Here is a 10,843-nt window from a genome sequence, read left to right as displayed (position 1 = left end):
AGCTGTTTTATTATCTAGCTATGTGACCTTGCACGAACATGAATTTGCCTGTGCCGCTGCTTCTGCTTTTATAAAATGAAAAGGGGCGCTCAGGCCACACCCTCATCTTAGGCCACACCCTCCTCAACTCAGGCCACACCCTCAGCTCCTCAGGCCACACCCTCCTCAGCTCAGGCCACACCCTCCTCAGCTCAGGCCACACCCTCAGCTAGTCAGTGTTCACTTAAACAGATCGTGGCTCTCAGATTAAACAAGAGCAGTGTGTTAGAAGATGCTCTACAGCAGCCACCATCGAAGTTCTATTGTTTTATTTGGCAAGTTTTGTATGGTTTCTATTTTTTTTTTTACTGTTTTGTATTCTCCTTGTATTCTCCTTAAAAAAGAGAAAGTCTCCACTTGATGTTTACCCATATTGTTTTTTGTTCTAGTGGTTGAGACAACTGGGCCCTATTCTTAACCATCAGACAAGTTCACAGACTTTATGCGAGATCGACAGAGTCCAGGCAGGTCTTCCTCCTGCCACCGCACCCTGCATCCCAGCGAAGTCCTCTGTGCAGGCCGCACCCTGCAGAGCCCAAGCTGGGGAGTAGAGCTGGTCCTGCTGCCCCAGCTGTCGGGCTCCTGGTCGCATCTGCAGTCCACCGCTCCAGATGTCAGCTCCTTAGACGTCTTGGACACCACAGAAGGACCGCGCTGAGCACATCCCAGTGTGCTTGGCCAAGTGCGAAAAGTTCACTGAGCAAAGCCCTGCCCGAACGAGGAGCGGAGAAAGGAGCTGGTGGCCCGCGGGGCGGGAGCAGTTCATCAGTAGTCAGTGCATCCGTGCTTAGCTTTGGGGCGCCCATGGGCCCTTGAAGGGCTCCCTGGCGCTTGCCACCCAGATGGGCTTGAGCCAAGCAAGCTGGACTCCAGGCTCACTGGCCACCAGATTCTGAGAAGTCGCCCTGGGGTGGCCTCGCTGGGTTCTGCTACTCTGTGACATTTGAGCTGTGCAGCCTTCCCGGCCCTCCTCAGCACCTTGGTGAGCTCCACATTAAGCCAGCATGGGGCGGTTCTGGACTCGGGCCACCGGCATCCAGCTTCGGGCCTGCCTGCGCAGCACAGAGAGAAGGCCGCGCTTAAAACCCGCAACACAGATGGTGTGTGGACGTGACCAAGCTTCCTTTTGAAAACTAGTGTGTCTTATTAAATGAGTCTATGAAATAACACAAACCAGCATTTAGTACCAAAATAAGAACATTGACCTATCTGTGTAGGAACGATGTCACCTCTTCCCGGGCACACGCACGCACACGCAAGGAGATCGGCTGAAACTCTGCTGAAATACTGGTGACCTCTGGGCTCTCCTGGCCAAGTCCATCTAGTTCATGCCTGTCCTCACAGGACGTGGAGCCAGTGCCACACTGTGCCCTCCCCTAACACGACAATAATCACACAACAATGTTAGAAGTCCACAATCTAAGGCTGGGCCTCCCAGCATCCGAGAACCGATTGGCCCCTGAGGACCTGAGTCCTAGCTGCCTCGTCCAGGTGACCCGCAAAGATAAAGAGAAAAAACCCAGGCCCTTCCTGGGCAGAAGCTTCGCAGTTCTGCTGAGCCCGGTGTGCTCAACTGTTTCTTTTCTCTCCCCGAAAACAGTCAGCCTGAATAACACACTGTTTGGAAACAGGTCTCCCTAAAATGTCACATTAATATAATTATTTACAAATACTGGCATGCGTGGAACATGGGTCTGACTACAGCACAGCATTTCAAAGCCGACCACCGTTGCTTTAATGAATAGAGCAAAGAAAGCTGAATAATTTTCTGCTTATTTCACAGCGTGCTTCGCAATCCCTGCTCCCTCCCACGCACGTCCCAGGTTCAATTTTCCTCTTTAATTTGCTCCAACTTCTGGCGGAGGGCACAGACAGCACTGCGCCCGTGGGCTGCTGAGTGGCTTTGAGATTGAGTTGCACATTTCCACCCCAGGACTTTACACCTGCTTTTATGCTATTCTTTGGTGGTGGTGGGGGGATAACATCTACAAAGCCCTGGGGGAAAGTTCTGGCTACATAATCAGCCAGCCAAAGGCTGCTTTCGGAAACCCAAACCTCCACTGACGTCAGCAGCAACTGAGTCACTGTTGTGCCTGGGTGCTATCTATGGGCTCCCCACGGCAAAATCCAGTGCTTTTCCAAGATGACAGCTAGAAACCACTGAGCTATTGGCCATTGGCTGTTGAATAACAGTACTTGTATTTTGACAGTGTGGAGTTGTCACTGAATTAGAGTCAGTGCGAAAAGCCCCTGGGTCCTTCCCTACTGTGTTGAGAAGGGCGCTTTGCCAATGTCCTGAGATCTCTGATCTCATTGTCCCAAGGAGCTCAGACCCAGGGTTCCAGTGGGAAATGGGGTGGTGCCCTCAGAGGGATCTCTCTAAAAAGCAATGTCTTGTCCCTTTGCAAATGTGGCACCCCTGTTCCCATCTTGCCAACCCTCTAAGGGCTTCAGGTAGATGCTGCTACAAGTGTTGGCACCTACAGTCTATCCCAGCCAGGTGGGCCTGGCCTGTGGAGATGTCATTGGTCCAAAATCCCCACCCATTAGAGGCGACCCAGCTCAGGACCAGCACAAAGGGTCCTTAAGAGCCAGCTCAGACTTGGGGGCTGGCAGTGAGGACAAAGAACTCAAAGTGGCCGCCTCAGACTGGTGTTCAGGACGGGCCAGAAGGGGCTCTCCTCCCTCGGCCCCTGCTCCCCTTGAAGCAGCAGCAGGAACACCTGCAGCCACAGCCCAACCCTGGAAGGCACTCTGTGGCAAGGCCTTTGTGCTCCATCCCGTGGTCTGTCTCACCCAAGCGCCCAGCTGCAGGACAGCACTGCTGAGGGGAGAACTTGGTGCCATTTTAGCCTGGAGGCTCTGTGAGGATGCACTCCTCTGTGGGGGTCTCTGTGGGGTTCCATGTGGCAGCACCGGCAGCCCATCCTAGGGGTGACCCCAAAGACAGCCCATGAGGCTGCCCCTGCTCTCCTTCCGTGAGGCCCCAACTCCCTGCACAGCCTCATGCCTCTGCTTTCTGGCTTTGCCTTTAGGATGTGATACATGGCCTCGGCCACAGCATTATTCTGGGTATGAGAGACGAAACACAAAGCCTGGTCTGCATCCCCAGGCCCACATTTCCCTAAGCCCCACTTCTTCCTATAAGGGCTATAGGAAGCGAATTACAGCTCCTGGATGGAAGGAAAGGCGTTCTGGGTAAGGACCCTGCTGTGACTGTCGCGGCCCGACTACTGCTCATGTGGAACAAGGCTCCGGGGCCTCTTGTCACAGCGTGGTGGCCCTGTAGCTCCGTGGGAGGCACAGACTATTTAAGCCAGAAGGGCTGTGAGGAGGAAGCCAAAGGACAGGAAGCTGGGGACTCCTGAGCTCCCCCAGCGCACCGCCCTTGCCTGGAGGAGACCTGTGCGGCTTCCCCCAGTGAGGAAGTCTGACATTACAGTGGGGTGGCAATGTGACCCTGCGGGCCATGCTGGCAGGGCCACGGCAGTGACCCGCCTGTGTAAGGGTGCTGCCTCCGAACACCTTTCAATTATTCAGGAAAATAAAAAAGAACTCTAAAATGAAGCCAGACAGAGGTCATCACACGCCCCTTAGGAGGGCTATTTATACAAAAATAAAGCAGCTTTGGCGGGACAATGGGGCCTTCAGATGCTGTTGTGGAGGGGGGCTGAGCAGGCTGCTCCAGAAAGCAAGCGGGTACCCTCTCCCCCCCCCCCCGAACTAAACTTGGAGTCAACGCTGAACCCAGTGATGCTTCTCCCAGGTACCCAGGAGACACGGTCTCAGGAGACATGGTTCCAGGAGACACAGTCTGTGTGCACATCCAGACCGCAGCCCTGTTGGCAGCCCAGGAAGGCAGCCACAACCTCAGTCCCCAGCAGGTGAAGGGATCTGGAAACGGGTCCATCCACGGAGCCCCACGGAACGTTAGCCTCCGAAAGGAGCACAGAGTCGACACCCTCGACCACACGCAGGAGCCTGAAAATGTGCTCAGTGAGAGAAGCCGGCTGTCCAGGGTCACCCAGTGCACAACTCCTTGAACACATCCTGCCGAGAGGAAGAGGCCAGGCACCAAAGGCTACCGGGGGTGCGATTCCACTTGCGTAAGTGCTCAGAACAGGAAAATACGGGGCAGAAAGCCGTTTAGTGGTTGCCAGGTGGGGAAGGGAATGGCAAAAGGGAAGTGACTGGAGTGGGCATCGGATTTCCTTTTGTGACAGTGAAAATGTTCTGGAGCTAGCTGGTGGTCACGGGGACACAACTTTATGATTAGACGGAGTGATTAATTGAATGCATTAAAGTGGTCACCATGGTAAATTTTGATGCTGCTGATTACGGCATGAAAGGAATACAGACAAGGGCAGCGCACGGTGGATGGAGGGGACACGTCCAAAGCCACTTCTGCGGCCCTGTGTGCGCTCTTCCAGGGGCCGGAGTTTTCAGTTTAATTGAGAAATTATTCCTAATAAGTCCCGAGGAGCTACAGGTCTTTTCCTTACAGATGGGAAACAATCATATCTCCCGGCAGCTCATTACACATTCTTTTGGTACTATGAGTTGTTTTAAAACCGTGAAATTAGTTCTGGCGGAGTTCACAGAAAAACACCCATGAGAGGAGGCTGAAAGAGTTATGTAAGACGCCTTGCACTCCTGTGTGAGATGCTAACTCCGGCACCACCAGCGACAGGGAGAGGTGTTCGCGCCACATATGGGACTCTCACTGAAGAGGGACACTGGCTCCTCCCAGGATCTGCACTGAGAGGACGGGAAGAGGCGGGGAAGCCTCAGTGTGGCTGGGCGACTCCAGCTGTCACCCTGTCCTTCTTTCTCTGTGTGAGGCCCCCGAGGCCCCCAGAGAGGAAGGGACCTGCCACACACACTGGCTTCCTGGGAAGTTCCCAGGCTCTTGCAGGAGCTGGGCGGGCCTCGGGGTGTGGCTTCTCTGATAAGCAGCGTAGAAACACAGCCAGCACTGCTTGGGCTGCCCTGAGTCCAGCCCCAGCCCGACCTGGAGGACCACGACCGGTCTGATCATCTGAGCTTGAACTCTGTGTGGTTTTCTTTTTTGGCACTGGGAATCGAACTCAGGTCCTTGTGCCACTGAGCTATCTCCCTGGCCCTTGAACTCTAGTTTTAAGGAGACATGGAGCTCAAACATTTTTACCTGGCAATAACCACAGACCAGTGACCATGCAAAGGCAGAAAAGCTTCAGATGTGAGCTGCAGACAGTGACCTGAACTAAGCTCGTTCCCCTTTCCTCAGTTTCCTCCAGACCCATGGCCACGAGGACACAAGCCCACAAATCTGTGGATCCATTAGGTACATATTTTACACACACTGTGCCCACGAGAATGAACCTAGATAGATGCGCAATGTTTTACCAGTAAAATGCATTTAGCAATTTTCTTAGGGACACAGCAAGAAATGAGACAATAAGTTGAAATAGTCCGCTCATGATAAGGCCCAAGACCGAGTTCTAAATTCGGAGACATCCTGGAGACTGCTCAGGGCCTGTGGGCACCAGTGAAAGCAACTGGCTTTGGCATCTGGCTCCTAAATGGTGACATGAACTCCTGGGGTCCAGGGAACCCCAAGTGTAATGGACGGGGTCTTCAGCCCTAAGCGATGCCTGGCCCCCAGAACCCTGATGGCTGGAAGGACCAAGAACAAGCAGAAGGTAACAAAGTCCCCAGGCCTGGAGCAGCAGGAAACACCAGACCCCTGCACCCCTGCGGGCTGAAGGCAGAGCGGGGAGACAGCCGGGTGCCCCAAGGGTGAAAGTCTGTGAGCCAGACTTGGCTGACTGATGGGGGGAGTGGCTGCCCCTCTCTGACCCCTATGCACACCTTCCCTGTGAATTAGAGCCGTGTGACAAGGCTATGGCCCAGATAAGACAATTTATGTAACAAGCTAACAAAAAGGTCTCCTTATTGCTCAAGAAAACATGGTTTTCAGGAAACACGGGAGGACATCAGAGTGCTGTGGTGGGCTCTGATTCTTCATCCTCACGAGGACCCTGCGTCAAGGCAAGAGGATTAGTGTGTAGCCCGTGCTCTCCATGCACAGGCGGGACCTTGCCCAGCAGCCCCCAGCAGGCCCCCAGCCCCCAACCCCCGCACCCAGGAACTGGCGTGGCCCAAGGATCAGGCTGCCTGAGAGCCAAGCCAAGAGCGGGCAAGCCCTAGTGACCTCTCAGCGAGGAGAGCGCTGAGCTTGGGGGGCACCCTTTGGGGGGTCCCAGGAGCCACAGCCCGCAAGCGCTCTCTGCCTTGGGTCGGCCGCATGGGGTTCCAAGCGCCTGGGGGTGCTTCCTCATGCTAACTGACATGCCATCCACAGGCATTCACAGTGGCAAATGGGCCACCTTGGTCCACTGAGGTAGCGCTCACACGGTTGGCTGCACCCTTAGAGCCGTGGCAGGTCGCGAGGGCGGAGCGACAGGTAGGCAGGGAGCGTGGGCAGGGCCAGCGGCCGCTGAGCGGGCACCGAGGTGCGCCTGGAGGCTCTCTGTCTCTGGCCCTGCCTTTCTGCTTGTCCCAAGGGCTGCTTTCTAGCTCTGGTTTTCTGCAGGGCACACGAAGGAAGAGACCGCGAGCATACGGCGGGAAATCCCGCCTCCCGCCTCCGCTCCTCCTGCTTACTGACTGGAAGGGGGAACTCAGCTTTCGCAGGGGACGGGAACCACATTCGTGTGCTTTGCTTCAATCCCTGCACCTCCTCTTCCACTTGCTGTCCCCCGCCTTTCCGTGGGTCACCCAAGTGGGCCAGCACGGGGTGTTCACATCATAGGCAGCAGCAAATACCGCCAAGAAGGGCTTAGCCTTCCTTTCCTCGGTGGCCGCACACCAGGGACAGGGGTGGTCCCCAAACTCGTTACATCCACGGAGGGCGAGTGGGGAGACTCCCGCCCCTCTCTGGCCCCCGCAGCCGTAACTTCTCAACAACAAGGGGAGATGTCTCCGGGCCTCAGTAATGAGACGTAATGCCCGGAAGATTAATTGAAAACACAGTTTCTCTTTGGTAATCGTGTCTGTGACTCAGAGCTGGTGGAAAGTATCAACTTTGTAAAGCCACAAGCAAGGGGTGAGGATTTCACAGCTCTGCTTCTTGCTTTTGATGTTAAAATGTGAACTGTCTTCAAGGCCGGGATGGGGCTGCGTGGGGAAGGAAGCCAGGCTCCGAGCCAGCAGGCATGCACTGCCGCACGCTGCCACCTCGGGGAGTGGCTGACTCTCTCTGCTTCTCATTTCCCTTGCTAGAGACAGTAAAGAACACACCTATCTATCCAACTTTCACACATACCCTCAAACTCCTATTCATCCTCTGGAACCCAGTTCAAATGCCCCCCTGCTCCCACCTGTCTCTTTCAGGGTTCTTTGGCTCCTCATAACTGTCTCAGTTCCCACAGTTAGTAGGCTGGGCTGCAGTTACCCCAGTGGTCATAGGGTCACCCCTCCGGGTACTCTGTAGCTTTCTCATGGGCAGACATTGCAGGGAATCTGCACCTGTAGTCATTGCTGGGATGAGTGTCTCAAGGTAGATGGTGGCCAACTGCTTACCTAAGGGTCCCACAGAAATGTGGACAGGAGAAAAGCCGTGGACCTCATACCTGTTATCCAAAAATATATAAATGTTCAACTTTTAAACAATGCCTGCCCTTAATCTGCCTCAACCTATCCTCTCCCACTCTGAACACACTTATGCCAACATTCTTGGGCCTTTCTGAAGCAGTTCTAGAAGCTTCTTTCATGAGGGTCTTTCGTTGTGTTCTTGTAGCTGTCTCTAGGTTCTGAATCTATTTAACAAGCTTAACTTTTATGGTCATTCCGACCTTGAGAAAGAGCCGGAAGTCACACGGTGCCAGTCCAGTGAATCAGGTGGACAAGGACACACCGTAATTATTTCTACAAGCTTACCTTTTTGTGGGATGGTGCTCAGCAGTGAAGTCACCATATTTTTGATCACGTGTCATAAAGACACTCACAAAAGCCGCCTCTGCAAACTGCGTCTGAGTGTGGCGAGCACAAGGACACAACCGTGCTCGGAGCGAGGGGGGAGGGTTCCGATGGGCTGAGTGGCACTGCGTCCTTTTACTATAAGAAATCTTTTGCAATTTAAACACTTGTCATATCTTTTGTTCAAACCTTGTATGAAGAGTAAAGAGTTATGGCCAGTGGCACGCCATAAAGTAGGGTACACACTCCTGCTCGGACTTGGGGACAAAGCTCCCGGAAGCATGAAGCCCAATGTGTGGACACGGTAAGCGGCCCTGCTGGCCGAGGAGGTGGGTCCGCCAGGGTCCGGGCCTTCCGGCCCTCGGCGCGCTCCTGCCCCCGTTCCCCTGCCCCTCCCTTTCCTCCTCCTCAGCTTCTGCGTCCCTATAGCCTTCTTCCAGGATTTGGAGCCGTCCCTGCCCACGGGGCTCCAAGGCAAGAATATTAGATAAGGAACGAATGTTGCCTTCATTTGTTTTAAGAATAACTTTTTTAAAAGCCCATTTAAAGGACCACAGACTTAGATGTTGCTGAATGCGAATATGACCCAGAGGCCAGAAGCACGAAACAGCTGTCTTGAGAATGACTGTTTTTTCCTACTTAAAACATTCTGGAAAATTGCTCTGTAGCCCCATGCCAAAAAGAAAAAGAAAGAAAGAAAGAAAGAAAGCCATAGGGCCATTTGGGATGTCTCCTACTTCTACAGATGACTTTAATGCCCTATGCTATAAGGACATGAAGCTCTCCAGCCTCCAAAGCCCAGGCCGAGGCCACCACAGCTCAGGGGCCCTGAGCAGAACCTGCCAAGCCCTGTCCCACTTCCCAGGGCCTTGGCGACCCCTCGTGGGGTCCTTGTGTCCAGCACTCCTCACATAGCACACACAGGGCGCTGGGGGCTGCTTCCCGGATGTGAAGGGAGGGTGCCGGAGGCTGCGGGTGCCAGGTCCACAATACCTCTCCTTTCACTTGACACTGCGGCCACGTTGGCTGGTGGGGCTCAGTGAGTGACATCACAAGGTGGAAATGAGAGCCAGGAGGCAGGCGCAGGCTGAGGTCCCAGCGGGGCGAGGGCCGCTGTGGTGCTGGAGCCCAGAGTGGCTTGGTAGGCCTGGGTTGGGCGGCTGGGACAATCCACCCCTGCAGGCAGAGTTCTGGTCAGAGCCCAGGGCTGATTCTACACGGGGCAAGGCCCACGATTGTGGGCCCTGTGGGCCTTCTGACCAATTTCTGTACCTGGGCACGTGGAAGGCAATGCCTACATCAAGGGGTGACATGCAGGTAAGAGGGAGGGGGCATACAGACTGTGTTAGGGGCTGCTAGCACTTCGCCAGTGCTGTGAGGCCATGGCCACGTGTGTGAAGAGGTGGGATGTGCATTGCTGTGGTGTGCTGCATACAGGAGAAGGGTGTGTGTGCATGTGTGCATGTGTAGTCGCACACGCAGTGCCTGTGGCTCCGTGTCATGTGTGCGGCTGTGTTGTGTGTGGAGAGGATGATGCGCCTGTGTGTGCTAAGTGTGCGTGTGTGTGGTCTGTGCTCATGTGCCTAGCATGTGTGTACTTGTTATACACCTATGCAGATGGTGTGCATATGTGATACACATATGCATACACGTGCTACATACATGTGGTGTGTGCGTGCACATGTCACAAGCCTGTGGCCCTACTCTGTTTCTCTTTATTTTCAAGGTAACATTCACCTGTTGTTGCCAAACCATCTTTGTCCTTTTCCGATATTTCTGTGTCTACAGAGATGAAAATCTGCCCAGATTCAATAAGGCAGGAAATCAATTAAGGTTTTCAATTTGTCCTAAGCCTCCACAGACAAGACGCTGGGAACAGCCCTAAGTAAAGAAAGTGTGTGCAGGTTCCTGGGCCTTTCCTCTTGGGACCTGTGCTCTGGAAAATAGAAAACAGGAAGGAAAAACTGCCATGTCCTATTTAAAACCTAAATATTTTCTCTCTCTTAAAAAAAAAAAAACCTTCTTAAATCCATGTTCTGCTTTGATACGGACTACTGCAGCAAAACAAAGACACCTCAATTTTTTAAAGACAGCCCTAACTACATCTAACAGCTTGGGTTTTAAATGGCTACACTTAAATATTTCTTTCTCTGTTCATTTCCAAACCGGGACCATAAATCACCCTTGTGCACACAATGGCCTGCGCCTATAGCAATTTATCATGTGGATGATGTCACCTGGTCAGGTGTGCATTAATTTATGCCTCAAATTAGTACTCCAGGTGGCTGAGATTGTCCCTGTCACTGGCACAGCCAAGCAGTGACCAGGCAGGACTGAGGAGGCACAGGCAGGGCCCCAAAGGACGTGTGCAGCTCTTCATTCTCGGGGGACAGAGGGCAGCGGTGGAAAGCAAGCAAGCAACCTGCTGCCCACAATTCTGCCCCTTGGTTGACACTGTCCTGTGATGGCAGCGTGCGGGGGTGCACATCTAGGCAGAAGGGCCCGGAGCAGAGGGTGTGGAGGGGCGGTGTCTCCGGGGGCCGGGGAGCCACAGGCTGTGCTGAGCTGCAGGGCTGGCTTCCCTGCTAAGTGCTTGTCACCTGGTTGGGTTGCACTGCCCTTCTGGGCCTCAGTTTCCCCACTGATGAGATGGGCGCTCTTTCAGACTCCCCAGGAGTCTTCACTCAGGTGCAAAGGGAAGCGGTAGTCTATCAGCACGGCCAGTTATGTATTTATCATTCTTTGCCACCATGTGACTCTATTTTTTTCCAGTTAGCCTAAAATAAGTGAAAGAGGGACAACTGTATATTTCTAACCTATGATACGGAGCACAGGCATTTACGCA

Source organism: Octodon degus, unplaced genomic scaffold (assembly GCF_000260255.1).
Source record: "Octodon degus isolate 3935 unplaced genomic scaffold, OctDeg1.0 scaffold00026, whole genome shotgun sequence".
Lineage (NCBI taxonomy): Eukaryota > Metazoa > Chordata > Mammalia > Rodentia > Octodontidae > Octodon > Octodon degus.
The sequence above is the reverse complement of the archived record's forward strand: the minus strand, read 5'-3'. Positions refer to the sequence as shown.